Raw genomic sequence first — 15,904 nt, forward strand, 5'->3', positions numbered from 1 at the left:
TGACCCGTATCGATTTTGGGGTCACTCTGTTAAAGGTCAAGGTCACAGGAGCCTGAACATGGAAAACATTTTCCGATCAATAACTTGAGAACCAGTTGACCCAGAATGTTGAAACTTCATAGGATGATTGAACATGCAGAGTAGATGACCCCTATTGATTTTGGGGTCAGTCTATTAAAGGTCAAGGTCACAGGGGCCTGGTCATGTGTTCTTTTTCTTCTTGTCGTTCGCGTCTACACTGTCAGACTAGTAGCCTCGATGAAACTTGTGGTTTGCCGAAGATCCTCAATGCCTCCATACAGTTTCTGGTGGATTGAGGTATCTATCGGCCAAGTCGCAGCTCGCTCCTGGTCATGCCTTTTACATCTCCGAAGTATATGCTCCGCAGTCTGATCTTCTTCACCACATGGACAATCTAGCAATGATGTCAGTCTGTATTTCTTGTACATGTGAGCATTGAGCTTGTTGTGCCCTGAGCGGAGCCTGACCATCATCACTTGTTCAGACCGATCAAGGAGATGAAAAGCATCTTCCTCCATCCTTGGTCTCGTTAGTGCCTTGATGATGGTGACTTTCTCCTTGTAACTCACAGGTTCTGTTGGTTGTTCTGACTGAGCCTGGTCATGTAAAATCATTTCTGGAAAATAACTTGAGAACCACTTGACCTAGAATGTTGAAACTTAATAGGATGATTGGACATGCAGAGTAGATGACCCCTATTTATTTTGAGGTCACTTGATCAAAGGTCAAGGTCACAGGAGCCTGAACAGTGACTTGAGAACCACAAGGCCAATAGTGTTGAAATTTAGCAGGATGACTGGACATGCCATGTAGATGATCCCTATTGCAGCCAAACATCAGTGTCTCTTTGACTTTTGCTCCTGACCCCTATTGACTTCTTGCCTATAGGACTTTGCATTGGGGGAGACATGTGCTTTTTTACAAAAGCAATTTCTAGTTATTGCCCCTTTTGGACTTAGAAAATCAGTTTTCTTGGTTGAGTATTATGTTTAAGTCAGCTTTTCTCATAAACTATCAAAGCTATTGCTTTAAAACTTGCAACAGTTTTTCGTCATCATAAGCGGACACTGTACATCAAGCAACATAACTCTATCCTGCTTTTTGCAAGAATGATGGCCCTTTTTAGACTTAGAAAATCATGGGTAGGACAATATTTCTATTATACAAAAAAAATCAGATGAGCAAGCAAGGTGGTGCTCTTGTTATTTAATGGTTTTATTACACTCCCGCGACGTCAAACGTGACAATATGCTGTATTATATGCTTCCTGGAAAGCTGAATGATGGCCTGTTTTAAGTTATAAAAGTTTAAACTGTTTGTCAATTTATTACAGTTGGCCATACACTTCTCTCTGTAAATGGAATTCCAGCCGAGGGAAAAAATCTCCAAGATGGGCGTGATATACTAGAAGTTCTTTCTACGGATGAAAACTTTCCAATCAATATAAAATTTGGTAGACCCAAGTTAACAACCAAAGAGAGAATTATGTTAGCCAGCATGTTTCATTCGTAAGTACTCAGTTTTATTTACTTCCTGCATGACTAGAAAATAATGTAGAAATGTAATGTCTGAAAACATTTAAAGCATTTCCACAGAATGTAAAAACTTTTTGTCTGGTTAATTTGTATTCTAACATGCCTGTTAAACAAAGGTCAAACTATGAACATTTGAGTCTGATAAACAATGGTCAACTAGTTTTATGACAAGAAGTATCAATATAGGCCTACCCAGTAATGCATTTCCAGACATGCACTTTCATGTCAGAGAGTGAATCTTTTTTTTTTTACAAGGTTTTAGTTGGGAATTTTGGCTCCAAAGATGGAAATTACACTGTAACTGTTTGTCATTGGGATTGGGCCAAACTTAGCCCCACTTTGACCACTAAAATTCCACTGGATTAGGACAAGATTTAAGTTGATCAGTACACCTAGGCTTGTTTTAATAACAAATCTGACTTCAGTATTTTGACAATGAGAATTGATGTCAGCCTTTTTTCAGTCAATGGTTATGTAACTTTATATAAATTTTGGGATAATTTGAAAGTTATCTGTAATTGCTTTACTTAGAAACCTGGGATTTCTCAGTTAAAATTTTGTTTCAGACCACTCTTCTTAAGCACTATACTTGTTTACTATATCATCACGAGTTTAGCAAAAAGTCCAAGAACCATAACTTCCTGATGCTTTTAGTCAGAATTATGTCCCTTCCTGTACTAAACTCAGTATTTTTTTGATATTGTAATACTGTAAAAACTGTAGCTTTAAATCTTTATACAATTTTTTGTTGTCAGATGAGTAAAGTAGGTAAAAATTTATAACCCTTTTATGCATTTGTGTGAAATTTGGCCCTTTCCTTACTTACCTGTACTGTTATATGAAAAGAACTATTTGATCATGATGAACACTAATAAATTTTGCAGTTTGAAATGGTTTGTGGTTTGAAAAATCTGATTTTCATAGACTATCCACATTTCTTGTCCTCTTTCCAGACTATTTGCAACTGGTTCCCAGCTTTCTCCAGAGCAAAGGTCATCTGGTATAGAAACTTTGGAAACAGATACATTTAAACTCCATTGTATGCAGACTATGACAGGTACAGTGTTTAGTTTAGAAGTCCTTTTGCTGTTTCAGTTGTCCAATAAGAAAAAATAAGAATCATCCAAATGAAGAATTGCCATTATTGAAGTGTCTGGAAAGCATTCTATAATTATATTCTATACATCAAAGCTTTGTGTTAGACTTTGTTAAAAGTTAATATGGTTTCATGGCTGCTTTTCATCTAAATTATAACAGTTTTTGGTCCATACATTTTAGATGATCAAAATTATGAGATAAATCTTTCGTAGTTCCTCTATTTGTTGAAAAACAGTTTTGCAGACTGGAGTTAGGCTTATCTGTCTGTCATTCTGTTTGTCCATCATTCTTTGTCTATCCTTTTCGTGTATGGTCCGTAACTGTCTTCAAGGGATTTTGATATTACTGGACACAAATGTTCTCTGTAGTGAATACATGTGTCATGCAGAACTTCCAGACCACAAGATGAATGGTCAAGGTCACACTTTGAGGCCAAATGTAAACATAGTATTAACAGGGTCTGGTTTGTGTCTGGACCATAATTGTGCCATCAGTCAGTTGATTATACTATTGCTCAACAACATACCATGCACAGCTTAAAGGAAATGGTCTCACTTGACAGCTTGGTGTCAACAGGGTTTGCTCTGTAAGTCAAGCATCCATCATGGGATTTTAATATTACTTGGCACAAAAATTAATGTTCCCCATTATGAGTTTACATGTCATGGCTACACCACAACCCCTGGCTTAAAGGTCAAGACCACTATATCATAAGTCAAGTTTCAAAAGTTTTTATGCCCCCAGCATCTACTGATGCGGGAGGCATATAGTGATTGTCCTGTCCGTCCATCCGTACGAGGTTAACCAAATGGGACCGTTTCGTCTAGAATCAATACCCCTTACTAGAATGACTTGATACTAATGCAGATGTAACCTGTGACCATTCCTCATCTTCAGACATCAAAACCTGACCTCAGTTTGACCTTGACCTCATTTTGGACTTAGGTTGCTTTATATGGGCCATCTCTTGGTTAACCAAATGGGACCGTTTCGTCTAGCATCAGTACTCCTTACAAGAATGAATTGATACTAATACAGATGTAAACTTTGACTATTCCTCATCTTCAAACATCACCTGACCTTAGTTTGACCTGCACCTCGTTTTGGACTTAGGTGCAAAATCTATCGACAAAGATGCCACTGGGGGCATCAGGCGTTTATTGAACGCAGCTCCTTGTTTTTTCTTGTAGGGTCCTCATTTCAGCTACTCATCAAGGAACTCTGATATTACTTGGGATAGATGTTCCCAATAATGAGATGACATGTCATGAGCAAAACCCAAATTACTGTCTCAGAGGTCTAGGTCCCACTTTGAGGTCAAATCTAAATAGCCTTTTTTTCCTGTCTGGTCATTAACGTGTCCATAAATATCATTTGGTACAAATATTCCCCATTTATAATGAAATGATTTATTTTGTGCAACTTCCAGACCCCTATCTGATTGGCCAATGTCACACTTGGAGGCCAACTCTGAACAGAACTTTTTATGTGTATCCTCCCATCTGACATAGGCGTAGGAGCAGGGGGGGCCAGCGGGGGCCAGGCCCCCCCAAAGCTAGGAGAGGGGGGGCCAAACTATAGATTGCCCCCCCCCCCCCCCCCCAATATTTTGGAAAAGAGAGTCTAATATAACATTTGCTTAGCATCATATAATTCTTTTCAACCTGATTTCTGATTTGCATTTGGCCTTCCCTTGTATTCTGACTTGTCTCTTTCCGTAGTGTGAGTACCGAAATCTGTACGCGCCACGCCAAGGATTTTTTGATTACATTTTATAAAAATAATATATCATTGAGCGCAATAACTACAGTTCCGGTTTGAGCGTCTGAAAAATCTGTGTAACTATTAAGCCTGTTTATGCATGTTTACAAACGTTATGTATTTTTTTGTTTTTCATTGTCCAATAAAGGGAAATGATATTTCCACAACTTTATATCAAAATTAGACAAATGCAGCGCTAATTGATTGTATGTCCAAGGCTTCGACAGAAGAATGTAAAACAAGAGCACCGCCTTGCGGGTGCTGACGCTCATCTGATTTTTTTTGTATAATAGAAATATTGTCCTACCCACGATTTTCTAAGTCTAAAAAGGGCCATCACTCTTGCAAAAAGCAGGATAGAGTTATGTTTCTTGATGTACAGTGTCCACTTATGATGGTGAAAAACTGCTGCAAGTTTTAAAGCAATAGCTTTGATAGTTTATGAGAAAAGTTGACTTAAACATAATATTCAACCAAGAAAATGATTTTTCTAAGTCCAAAAGGGGCAATAATTATTGCAAAAAGCAGGATGGAGTTATGTTGCTTGCTGTACAGGGTCAGCTTATGATGGTGAACAAGAGTTGCAAGTTTTAAAGCAATAGCTTTGATAGTTTAAGAGAAAAAGTTGACCTAAACATAAAACTTAACCAAGAAATCTGATATTTTCTAAGTCCAAAAGGGGCCATAAATCTTGCAAAAAGCAGGATGGAGTTATGTTTCTTGCTGTACAGGGTCAGCTTATGATGGTGAACAAGTGTTGCAAGTTTTAAAGGAATAGCTTTGATAGTTTAGGATAAAAGCTGACCTAAACATAAAACTTAACCAAGAAAACTGATTTTCTAAGTCAAAAAGGGGCAATAATTCTTGCAAAAAGCAAGATGGAGTTATGTTTCTTGATGTACATGGTCTGCTTATGATGGTGAACAAGTATTCCAAGTTTCAAAGCAAAAGCTTTGATAGTTTAGGAGAAAAGTTGACCTAAACATAAAACTTAACCAAGAAATCTGATATTTTCTAAGTACAAAAGGGGCCATAAATCTTGCAAAAAGCAAGATGGAGTTATGTTTCTTGCTATACAGGGTCAGCTTATGATGGTGAACAAGTATTCCAAGTTTCAAAGCAATAGCTTTGATAGTTTAGGAGAAAAGCTGACCTAAACATAAAACTTAACCAGGCAACGCCGACGCCGACGCCGACGCCGACAACCGCTCAAGTGATGACAATAACTCATCATTTTTTTTTCAAAAAATCAGATGAGCTAAAAATGGCACACTTAATTAGAACAATACATAATATGACTGATTAAGACAGTTCAGTGCCTAGTAGTATCATCAGAATAACTCAATGATTGTTAAAACATAGAGGCTTGAGGGGGCCTATGGCCCATTTGGCCCCTGTTCAAGGCTTTGAGGCTTTGTCATGAATAATGCACCGAGGATACCTTGCCGCACCCCCGTCCTCCCCCCCACCCCCCCATCACTGCCGCCGGTCGAAAAGGTTTGGCCCCCCCCAAAGTTAAACTCGCTCCTACGCCCATGCCATCAGAGGATTTTAATATTACTTGGTATGAATCTTCCCCATAATAAGTTGAAATCTCATGTGTAAAACCAATAGCTCTAGCTCAAATGACCAGAGGTTAACAGTGTCTGTTTTTCGTCCACTCCAAAATTGTGCAGTCCATCAAGGGATTTTAATAATACATAGCACAAATGCTCCCTATGAGATTATGCATCACATGCAGGACTGATAGCTTCAAGGTCAATGTCACACTTAGAAGTCAAGAGTTTTGAGCAATTTTCTTGTCCAGACAGTAACTTTTTCATCTATTATGACCGATGCATGAATATTGAAAGAGCTTGGCACAAACATTCGACATAACAAGCTGATGTGTTATATATGGACCCACTTTAAAAAAATGTTTGTGTGTTCTCTTCAGAATCACTCTCCTTTAATATTATACTTAAATGTAAAAGAAACTGGGCACTTTTCTTGTTTTGATAACTTTAATTCTACAGAGTGTACAGTTGTAAAATTTGGCAAGTAAGAATCTTATGGTCATTAAGTTTTGTAAACACAACAATATGTCGGTCAAACTATGGCTAGGTCCTATGTAATAGCCCGAATAGCAATTTCACATGATTTCCACGTGCAGCATGTATACATAGGCACAGGTGGTAAAATTTGTTTTCTTTACATTCATTTGCACATGTACAAATGTGAATATAACTTTAGGTTTGGAAATATTCAAGCAGCAAATATGCCACGACTTTGAAACATCAGCGTATTGACGCTTTGATAATGCTGGGTAGGGGCAATTCTATCATAGCAGTTTCACGGGCAATTAATTTCCATAGAAACACTATAATAAGTTGAGAGATAGATTTGTGCAAACGGGTACTGTTGCCGGCTGTCCTCAATTCGGTAGACTACGTGTGACTGGTGTCAGACTGGACTGTCACATTGAGTTGACGCACATGCGACGTCAGTACCAAACCGCCACTGCTACTGCAAGGCAATATTGTATAAGTTGTTAGACAGAATGGCGGGCACACATGATATTAATGCAAAATTTTCATCACTTTTGATCGAACTACATTAAATGAACACAAGAAAACATTCTCTCGGCTATTTGTGTATATTTGATTTTGACCTCTACTAAATGTAGACGCGTCATATGTTAATAAAATCACGTTAGTTGAAAAGATAAATGTTTATCCTTTAAAATGATACCAAACATGACAACAATATTCCATCACTGAATTCTGAGAAAGTCTGAAAATATAAAATGCACAGTTTCTTTTGCATTTAAGTATATAATGAAGTGTTTCATTACTTATTTTTCTCCGTTTTCCCATCAATTTAAAAATATCTGTTATGAGAATTATTACTGTAACAGTGGACTCTGTATTGAATGGCAATACTTCATTTACTTGTTTCATATAACAGTTTGAACAAAAATAATCTAAAATAAAAAAAGAATAATCTCCTCAGTCACTTCAAGTACAGGTTAGAGCATAATGTTGAGAAAGATGGAAGGAGGAAAAAAATGTATAAGTGGATATGCTTGCGGGTTAAAAAGTTATATTTCACGAGCAGAAATATTCGCTAATCACCAAAAAATGAAGTGCCAAAGCTAAGTTTGTTTATCTTAATTTACTTTACTTTATTGACCTGTCTTGGTGAAGATGGAAATTTACGCTGGCTGATATTTGCGCGTATTTCTTGAATTTGCGAACATTTCCACCATGCAAACTTTTCCATACAGTATGTTAAAGTACATATTTTGTATGTCCTGCTGAAAAATTTTGTTAGGGTTCATTCCAAATAAAGTATAAGCAAGAGTAATCAACACAAGATTTTCTCTCTTCCCTTACAGAAGCAAGCCTCTGTGGCGTACATGCTGCGTATTTGCTATGTATATGCCGCGAACACAGTAGTACGCCAGAGGAGTACATTTTACATACACCGCATGCCGCGTACATGCCGTGTACTATTTCGACGAGTACACAGCATGTACGCAGGAGGTCACTAGTACACTTCAAGTACGCAGCACAGACTCTGAAAATTTAAGGAGTACACTGCATGTACGCAGGAGGGACTTGTACAAGAAAATAGTACACTGCATGTACACCGCAGATACTTCGAAATTTATAACACTTATATTTAGTTGCATTAAAGTTGTTTCCCCTTGATGCAGTTACGCCATTTTCTTCAGATGTTTACCAAATTACATGCTACAAAAAATGGTTTATTTCATTGAAAAGTGGATGAAGAAAAGTATACTAATTTATTTGATAACATCAATCTACATTATTTTGGTAAGGGTAAATACTTATTGATGCATGTCACTTATCTTTTTTCTGTTTTTTTCTGTCCAAATGATCAGCATTTGCATAAGAAAGTTGGTGGGGTAAGGAATTTACATTATCACAGCAGTTTCGCCACAAGAGTACACAGCATGTATGCAGCAGGAGTACACAGCATGTACGCCGCAGGACTCGGGCCAGGAGTACACAGAATGTACGCCGCAGGAGTACACAGCATGTACGCCGCAGGACTCGGGCCAGGAGTACACAGAATGTACGCCGCAGGAGTACACAGCATGTACGCCACAGGAGTACACAGCATGTACGCCGCAGGGGTAGTACACCGCAGGCTCATTTGCATGTGAAAAGTGTATGTGCCACGTACATGCTGCGTACTATTTCCCGCATACTAAATTCCTCCAGCGTACATCCTGTGTACTATGTAGTCCACAGCATGTACGCAGCAAGTAGTACGCGGCAGAGCTCATTTGCATGTCAAAAGTGTACTACAAACGTACTATCGGTGTATGTGCGGTGTATATCCTGCGTACTATTTAAAGCTCTTGATTTCAGTACACATCATGTACGCATCATATACGCTGTATGTACACAGCAAGAGTACGCAGCAGGCCTTTTTCTTCTGTAAGGGTTACCATCTCTGTAATACTTAATAGTAACTGTCACTGTTTTCTTCAGGATTAAAGTTTATTGTGATAGCTGACCCACGTCAGGCAGCAGTAGACGTATTGTTGAAAAAATTTTACGAAGTGTATGCAGGCTTTGCCCTGAAGAATCCATTCTACTATTAGATATGCCAATAAGGTAAGTTTACTTTTACCTTTACCCTGCTAAATTTCTGAAATGGACTGGTCCATTATTCAATTTTGGCAATACCACTTATTATTCAAAGGGGTGTTCACTGAAAATTTACTGACTGAATAGGGAACAGTGCAGACCATGATCAGACTGCAGGCTGATCTTGGTCTGCACTGGTCGCAAAGGCAGAATCGCTTGCTGCCAGCAGGCTAAAGGTTAAACAGCTCAACTTCAGGAGGACTGTTGTTTTTCAATTGGGAATATTTCGGCTGTGTATCCACTTTAAATAAATGAAACAAAAATAGTTTTGTTAAGATACATATTCTTTCGAATCAGGTTTCAGATTCTTTGAGATTCCAAACTCGATGTTATGCATTTTTAACTCACCTGTCACATAGTGACAAGATGAGCTTTTGTGATCACCCTTCGTCCATCGTCAGTCCGTCCGTGCGTCCGTCAACAATTTCTTGTCTGCACGATAGTGGTTTCATTTATGATTTTATTTTAACCAAACTTGCACACAACATGTATCACCATAAGATCTCGGTTCCTTTCTTGAACTGGCCAGATCCCATTATGGGTTCCAGAGTTATAGCCCCTGAAAGGGCCAAAATTAGCTATTTTGACCTTGTTTGCACAATAGCAGCTTTATTTATGATTTGATTTTTACCAAACTGGCACACAACTTGTATCACTATAAGATCTTGGTTCCTTTCTTGAACTGGCCAGATTCCATTACGGGTTCCATAGTTATGGCCCTTGAAAGGGCCAGAATTAGCTATTTTGACCTTGTCTGCACAATAGCAGCTTCATTTATGACTTGATTTTAACCTAACTTGCACACAGCTTGTATCACAATAAGATCTTGGTTCCTGTCTTGAACTGGCGAGATTCCATTATGGGTTCCAGAGTTATGGCCCCTGAAAGGGCCAGAATTAGCTATTTTGACCTTGTCTGCACAATAGCAGCTTCATTTATGATTCGATTTTAACCAAACTTGCACTCAACTTCTATCACCACAAGATCTTGGTACCTTTCTTGAACTGGCCAGATTTCTTCATGGGTTCCAGAGTTATGGCCCCTTAAAGGTCCAAAATTGGCTGTTTATGGTTTTATTTAATACAAACTTCCAAAATAACTTCAACAACAATAATTCTTGGATTTTATGACAAATCAGATCCAAGCGTAGGTTCAGAGTTATTTTATATCTGATTACCTCCCCTGATTGTAATCAAAATGGATTTATTTCAGTAAGTTCTGATGGGACTTATTTGAAATTTCATTATTGTCATTAGTTGGACTGAGCCAATCAGGGTAGATAACTATGGACTGATTTTATGTCAAATTACCTCCCTTTATTTTAAATTAAAATGGGTATATCTCCGTAACTAATGAAGATACTGATCTGAAATTTCATTTATGTCAACAGATTTATTTGGCAGATCCTTCTTTTGTTCACTTACAATAATTTTTTTTTTTAATTACTTTCTGTTTACGTTACTATAAAGCACTTTTCTGTGGTACAACATGGATGGTACCTCCAATTTTCAGGTGTATTTTGACATATCTGTACCTTGTAAGATTTTTTTTTCTTTTTGGTTAAATTTCTTCCCTTTGTTGTTACGGTCCTTTGGACTTAGATATTTTTTCTGAGGACCTTCTTGTCCTCAAGTGCAATGATAACAGGTGAGCGATATAGGGCCATCATGGCCCTCTTGTTATTAGGATTATTTCCCACTGGAATATTTTGAAAAATATTTCATGCCTCACAAAATTATTGAATAGAGTAATGTAATATGTTGCCACTGGTAAACAGTTACATTACTCTTTACACAAGGTGGTTAGTAATTTACTATTCTATTTTATACCTGTTGCTAGCTCACCTGAGTAATCACAAAGTATTTAAGTTGAGGTTTTCCCCAACACCCTCTGTCTGTAGTCCGTCATTAAATTGCTTTAAATTTATTTATGTCTCTTAAACAAGTTAGCTATTTCAACCAAACTTCACAGGAATCTTCCTTAGGTGGTCTTCTTTCAAACTTTTTTCAAAGAAATCCATTCTAAACAGAATGCTGGTTGCCATGACAACAGAACAAATCTTTCCACAGACTTCTATAGCTAACAGACTTCACAGACAACCTGAGCATGAAGTCTGAAATTTCAGTAAGGTCTAACCTGCCAGAAATAAATTTTAAAGAAAATTTTCTGCATATGAATCCTTTATAATTCTGCAATGTTCTATTTTTCAGGTGTGACTTGTTTGATACTAATCTTCAGTCGTCTATAGAACAGGCAGAAAGACTGGGAATCAGTAATGTTTGAATGGTGTAACTTTACAAGTACTAGTTATAATCCCTGACACATCATAAGAAAAGTGTGTAAAAGTCGTGATTTTAGAGTTCAGTGGACTAATTATTTATAATTAATACATACTTTTGTTTGGAAATTTATTTTATAAGAAGTTGTGATTGTCTTTGAAAATTGTAGCTTAACTGCAGAAGTGAAAGGTTAGAAAAATACGAGTGTTACTGAAGCAGATGAGAGATGAACTGAGCATTGCAGGACAAATTAAGAAAGAAAATTATGAAGAAAAAAGAAATAGTTTAATTTAAACTGTAATGCACTTGTAAACATTGCTTAAATGTCAGTGCAGGTCATTTGAGTAGAGCATACAGTATTATTTTACCTTCAGCCCCAATATGGGTAATAGTTTATGAATTTATTATCATTATTGTGTAAAAAATGGTTGAATACATGTAATGTTTTGTACTTACACATGAGTTCCATTACTAGTGCAAGGCCATCAAGGACAGTGATTCAAGAGAATTCTTTATGCATGAGATAACTTCTTCAACTTGAATACAATGTCTGTAAATTTTAGTATTCTGCTTGTATGTTTTACCTGTATTATGGTGTAAATTAATGAATATGAAGTACACAAAATTGTATTATTTAAGATGAAAAGAAACTAGGGTATCGTAAGCAGTTCAGTTCTAGTGCTTTCATAAGTGCATCAGAGAGACAGACAGAAATATGAGGCATAAACTTGATGTTTGGGCCCTATGCAATTTTCTTGGTGCAGCACAGTGCAGCTGTGCCACTGTGTACTATCTCACTACTTTGAATGAAAAAAAATAATTGTATTACATTGAGAGATAGTTTTGTTATTGAATCATGCATTGGGGACCATATAGGACTTTAAATGTTAATCACTTTAGGAGAATCTTGCTGGATTTTTAGCGGATTTAAGCTACATGATGGCCAACCCGCATGACTTGGATACCGTACACACAGAAAAAAAAAACATCTTGAATCAAGTGACATTTAAAAATTTTTGCCGATATTTTCCTTATTAGTTGACAGATTTTTATAAAATTCAGTGTGTCAGCAAAATAAGTGCTTTCCTCTGCACAAAGCATCTGCCATTAGTTTTGAGACAGGTACTGAAAACTGATTGCAGACGTTTTGTGAAGAGGAAAGCACACTTTTTCCTGTCTTCCACGTTCTTTTATCTTATGAAAATCCGTCAAGTACCGTAAAAAGGAAAATATAGGCAAAATTCTACCTGAATTGGGACATTTTCTCCATGTGTGGGATATCCAAAAGTCTGGTATGTTGGCCACCCTGAACTGTATTACATTTGTAAAGCATAATTTTGGTTAAAGGCACTCGCTACAGTTTTTCCGGACGGGTCGATATTTACCCCAACACCGTGCCAATTTGGTTTCGATGTAGCTCACTACACAGTAGTTGGTGCGGTCTTCTGCGCATGCCCGGAAGTGATTATCTAATGTCGTGTATGGCAAAAATTCGCAAATTATTGTATGTTCGCATGCATTTAATGTACAAAATGTATAATATACTGACTAAAGGTTAGGGTAAGTATCACCATGGTTACAAAATATATACATTTAAAGTACTTTTAGTTCAAATTGCTTCAATCCGACATATACTGGAGTCTGTTATTTATACCAACGCTCCAACTCTGCATTGAGTCACAGCTGTTTCTAATCCCGTACCGTACATTTGTAAACTACAGGTTTTGTTAAAAAATAACGGGGAAACTTTCATTGTTCTATGCCATCAAAATGCTTCAGAAACACCTTAAAATCCGATTATTAAGAAACCTGCCGTTTGATAATTTTATATATACATTTCTAAGTCATTTGCTCAAACACTGAAAGAGTATTTCGTGCCAACCTGCGTTGTATAAATGCCCGCAACACCCCACCTCATTGTAATTTGATTTAAGCGAAATCTAATACGGTACCCTATCAATTTTCTTTTTGTTTTAGATTAGGTAGACATAACCAAAGGTATGTGCAGAGTTTGATTAAATTCTATTATGTGAAACTAGATAAAATAGTAGAAGTACCAACTTAAAACTGACAAAAATATGCAAAAATAGCCCTTGGGTCTGCTTAACAAGTATTCTTTTCTTTACAAAATCATGTTCTTTTGATTTCTCGGAGCATGTTTCAAATAGATATATTGTTTTCCATTACAAAAATGCTTAGATAATCAAATTTATGCTGATTATTTTACTTTACTGAAATATATTTTAGGATTACAGAAATTTTGAAAAATGTTTAAAATAGCACCATATCTAGGAGCAAATTAAATTGAAACAAAGCTGGTGATCTAGTATTTTTATTTCATTTTTCAATACATCATAACATGATCTTTTACCACAAAACATTTCATCAAAATCTATTATTTAGAAAAAAATTATGAAACTGTAGCAAGCGTCTTTAAGTAAAGGTGAGAATAGTTGAAAGCTTATATCATATTAGCCCAAAATTCAGCATATATCCACTACACTGTTAATATGTATTTTGCAAAAATGTGCAATATTTAATAAAACATTGAAATACGTTTTAGTTATGCCATGTTGTGTTCTCCTTCAAGATATATAGTTTTCTAAGGAATATCCAAGACTCTGAAATTTAATTTTCAGCAGTTCCAATAGTTATATACTTCTCAATATTGATACCCCAAGATGTTAAGTATATGGGGGCTATACTGGATTTATGCATGAATGCTTCATATCTTCTTATCAGCTGGAAAGATTTTCATAAAATGTCATCGATTGTTCACCTCATCAAGACTGTGAGTAGAGTGCACTGCCCAGGTCATTATATCCAAGCATAGGGTAACACTTGGAGGTCAAAGGTCAGATAGCTTAAATTCCTGTCCTCTCCATGTTGTCTATACCACTCAGAAGACTTTCATAAAACTAGCATCAATTCTTCACCTCATCAAGACAACATGCACAGCGCACAACCCAGGTCATTGAGTCAAAGGTCAAGGTCAGGCATTTTAAAGGTTAAATTACAGTAAACAGCCATTAAAACAACAGGAATGACTTTCATGACCAGTTGACTGTGTCCACAGTAAATAGACCTTAAAACAGCAGGAAACAATTTCCTGATTATTCACCTATGGCCAGAGTAAATAGACCTTCAAACAGTAAAAAAAAAACCTAAAATAGTAAAATAGACGGTGGCAAAGACTACCCTGAACAGTCGTGGATGACCACAGTAAATAGACCATAAAACAACAGGAAAGACTTTCCTGACCAGTTGACTATGTTCACAGTAAATAGACATTAAAACAGCAGGAAAGAGTTTCCTGATAATTCACCTATGGCCACAGTAAGTAGACATTCAAACAGTAGAAAAGACCTACCTGACCAGTCGGTGGTAATCACAGTAAATAGAACTTAAAACAGTGCCAAACACCTTCCTGTAAGTCAACTATGGCCACAGTAAATAGACCATAAAACAGTAGCGGTGAATTAAAATAATATTCTAGCAAATTTGAAATATAGGGTATTTCGAACATATCCTGATGTTTTCAGGTCATTCTATCATTTAATTTGAAACTTACAGCCTTTTTCCTATGACAGGTGTATACAGAACTCTGACCAAACTGCAGCCACAGAATTGTGTGAAATTCCAAAACTAGAATTGCTATATTTTTTTGATTTCTTGGAATTTTTTCATCAAATAAAAAAAAATTTGTTCAGTTTATAAATGTCTATCTGAAAATGTATTCAAATTGCACCAGAAGTCAGTAGTTTAAAAGTTTTTATTTATTTTTTTTATTTTTTAAAGACTGATTCTGGTATGCAAGGTATGTGGCCTATGGTCTGCATATTGGCGGTAAGAGCCAATATACATGACTGGACAATTGATAGACTTGCTTCTGTTTATCATAATAAGCTATAGTGGACGCAACTTGACCCCGATGGTTGACCTTTGTATTATAATACATAATGAGGTACAACTTATTAGTAAAAAGGAATGTACGTAAAACACTTAATCTCTCTGCATTTAAAAAACACGAGCTGCACGAGAAAATGGAAATATAAATTTGTGTAAATATGAATTAGTGTATTGGAAAGTTAAAAAATACAACTGTATACTGTATACAAACTAATTCCATATAATATATACGGCTACCCTAAGCACCCCCTTATTTCTACAATGAAATAATCGATATGAATAATCAGCCTAAGGTCAACCATCGCGGTCAAGTTGCGACTACTATACTGTATAGCTACTGTGCAGTAAATAAATTGCAGGTGATATTTCTCACCTTTATAGCAAATCAGTTCTCACCTTTATAACGAGTTTAGAAAGCTTGATTGAATTAGGGCTAAATAAACTAAGTGATAAGATACAACAGTGTTTTTATCATATTTTTAATAAATCAAGTTTTCTAACAATTACATCTCATCATTGCTGTTTTTTATCAAAAATAAAAAAAAAATGCATTCAGACACATAGCTTTTAGAAATAATAAATTATGTGCATTTTGAACAATGATATATCTTTATTGCTGGATTTATTATACATAAAAGAA

At 36.3% G+C, this 15,904-nt stretch overlaps 1 pseudogene; it reads left to right on the plus strand.

Annotated features, from left to right (window-relative positions):
• Positions 1 to 1,332: 1,332 nt before the first annotated feature.
• On the plus strand, positions 1,333 to 13,910 carry LOC123541056 (trafficking protein particle complex subunit 4-like; annotated as a pseudogene).
• Positions 13,911 to 15,904: the final 1,994 nt, after the last annotated feature.

Source organism: Mercenaria mercenaria, chromosome 11 (genome assembly GCF_021730395.1).
Source record: "Mercenaria mercenaria strain notata chromosome 11, MADL_Memer_1, whole genome shotgun sequence".
NCBI lineage: Eukaryota > Metazoa > Mollusca > Bivalvia > Venerida > Veneridae > Mercenaria > Mercenaria mercenaria.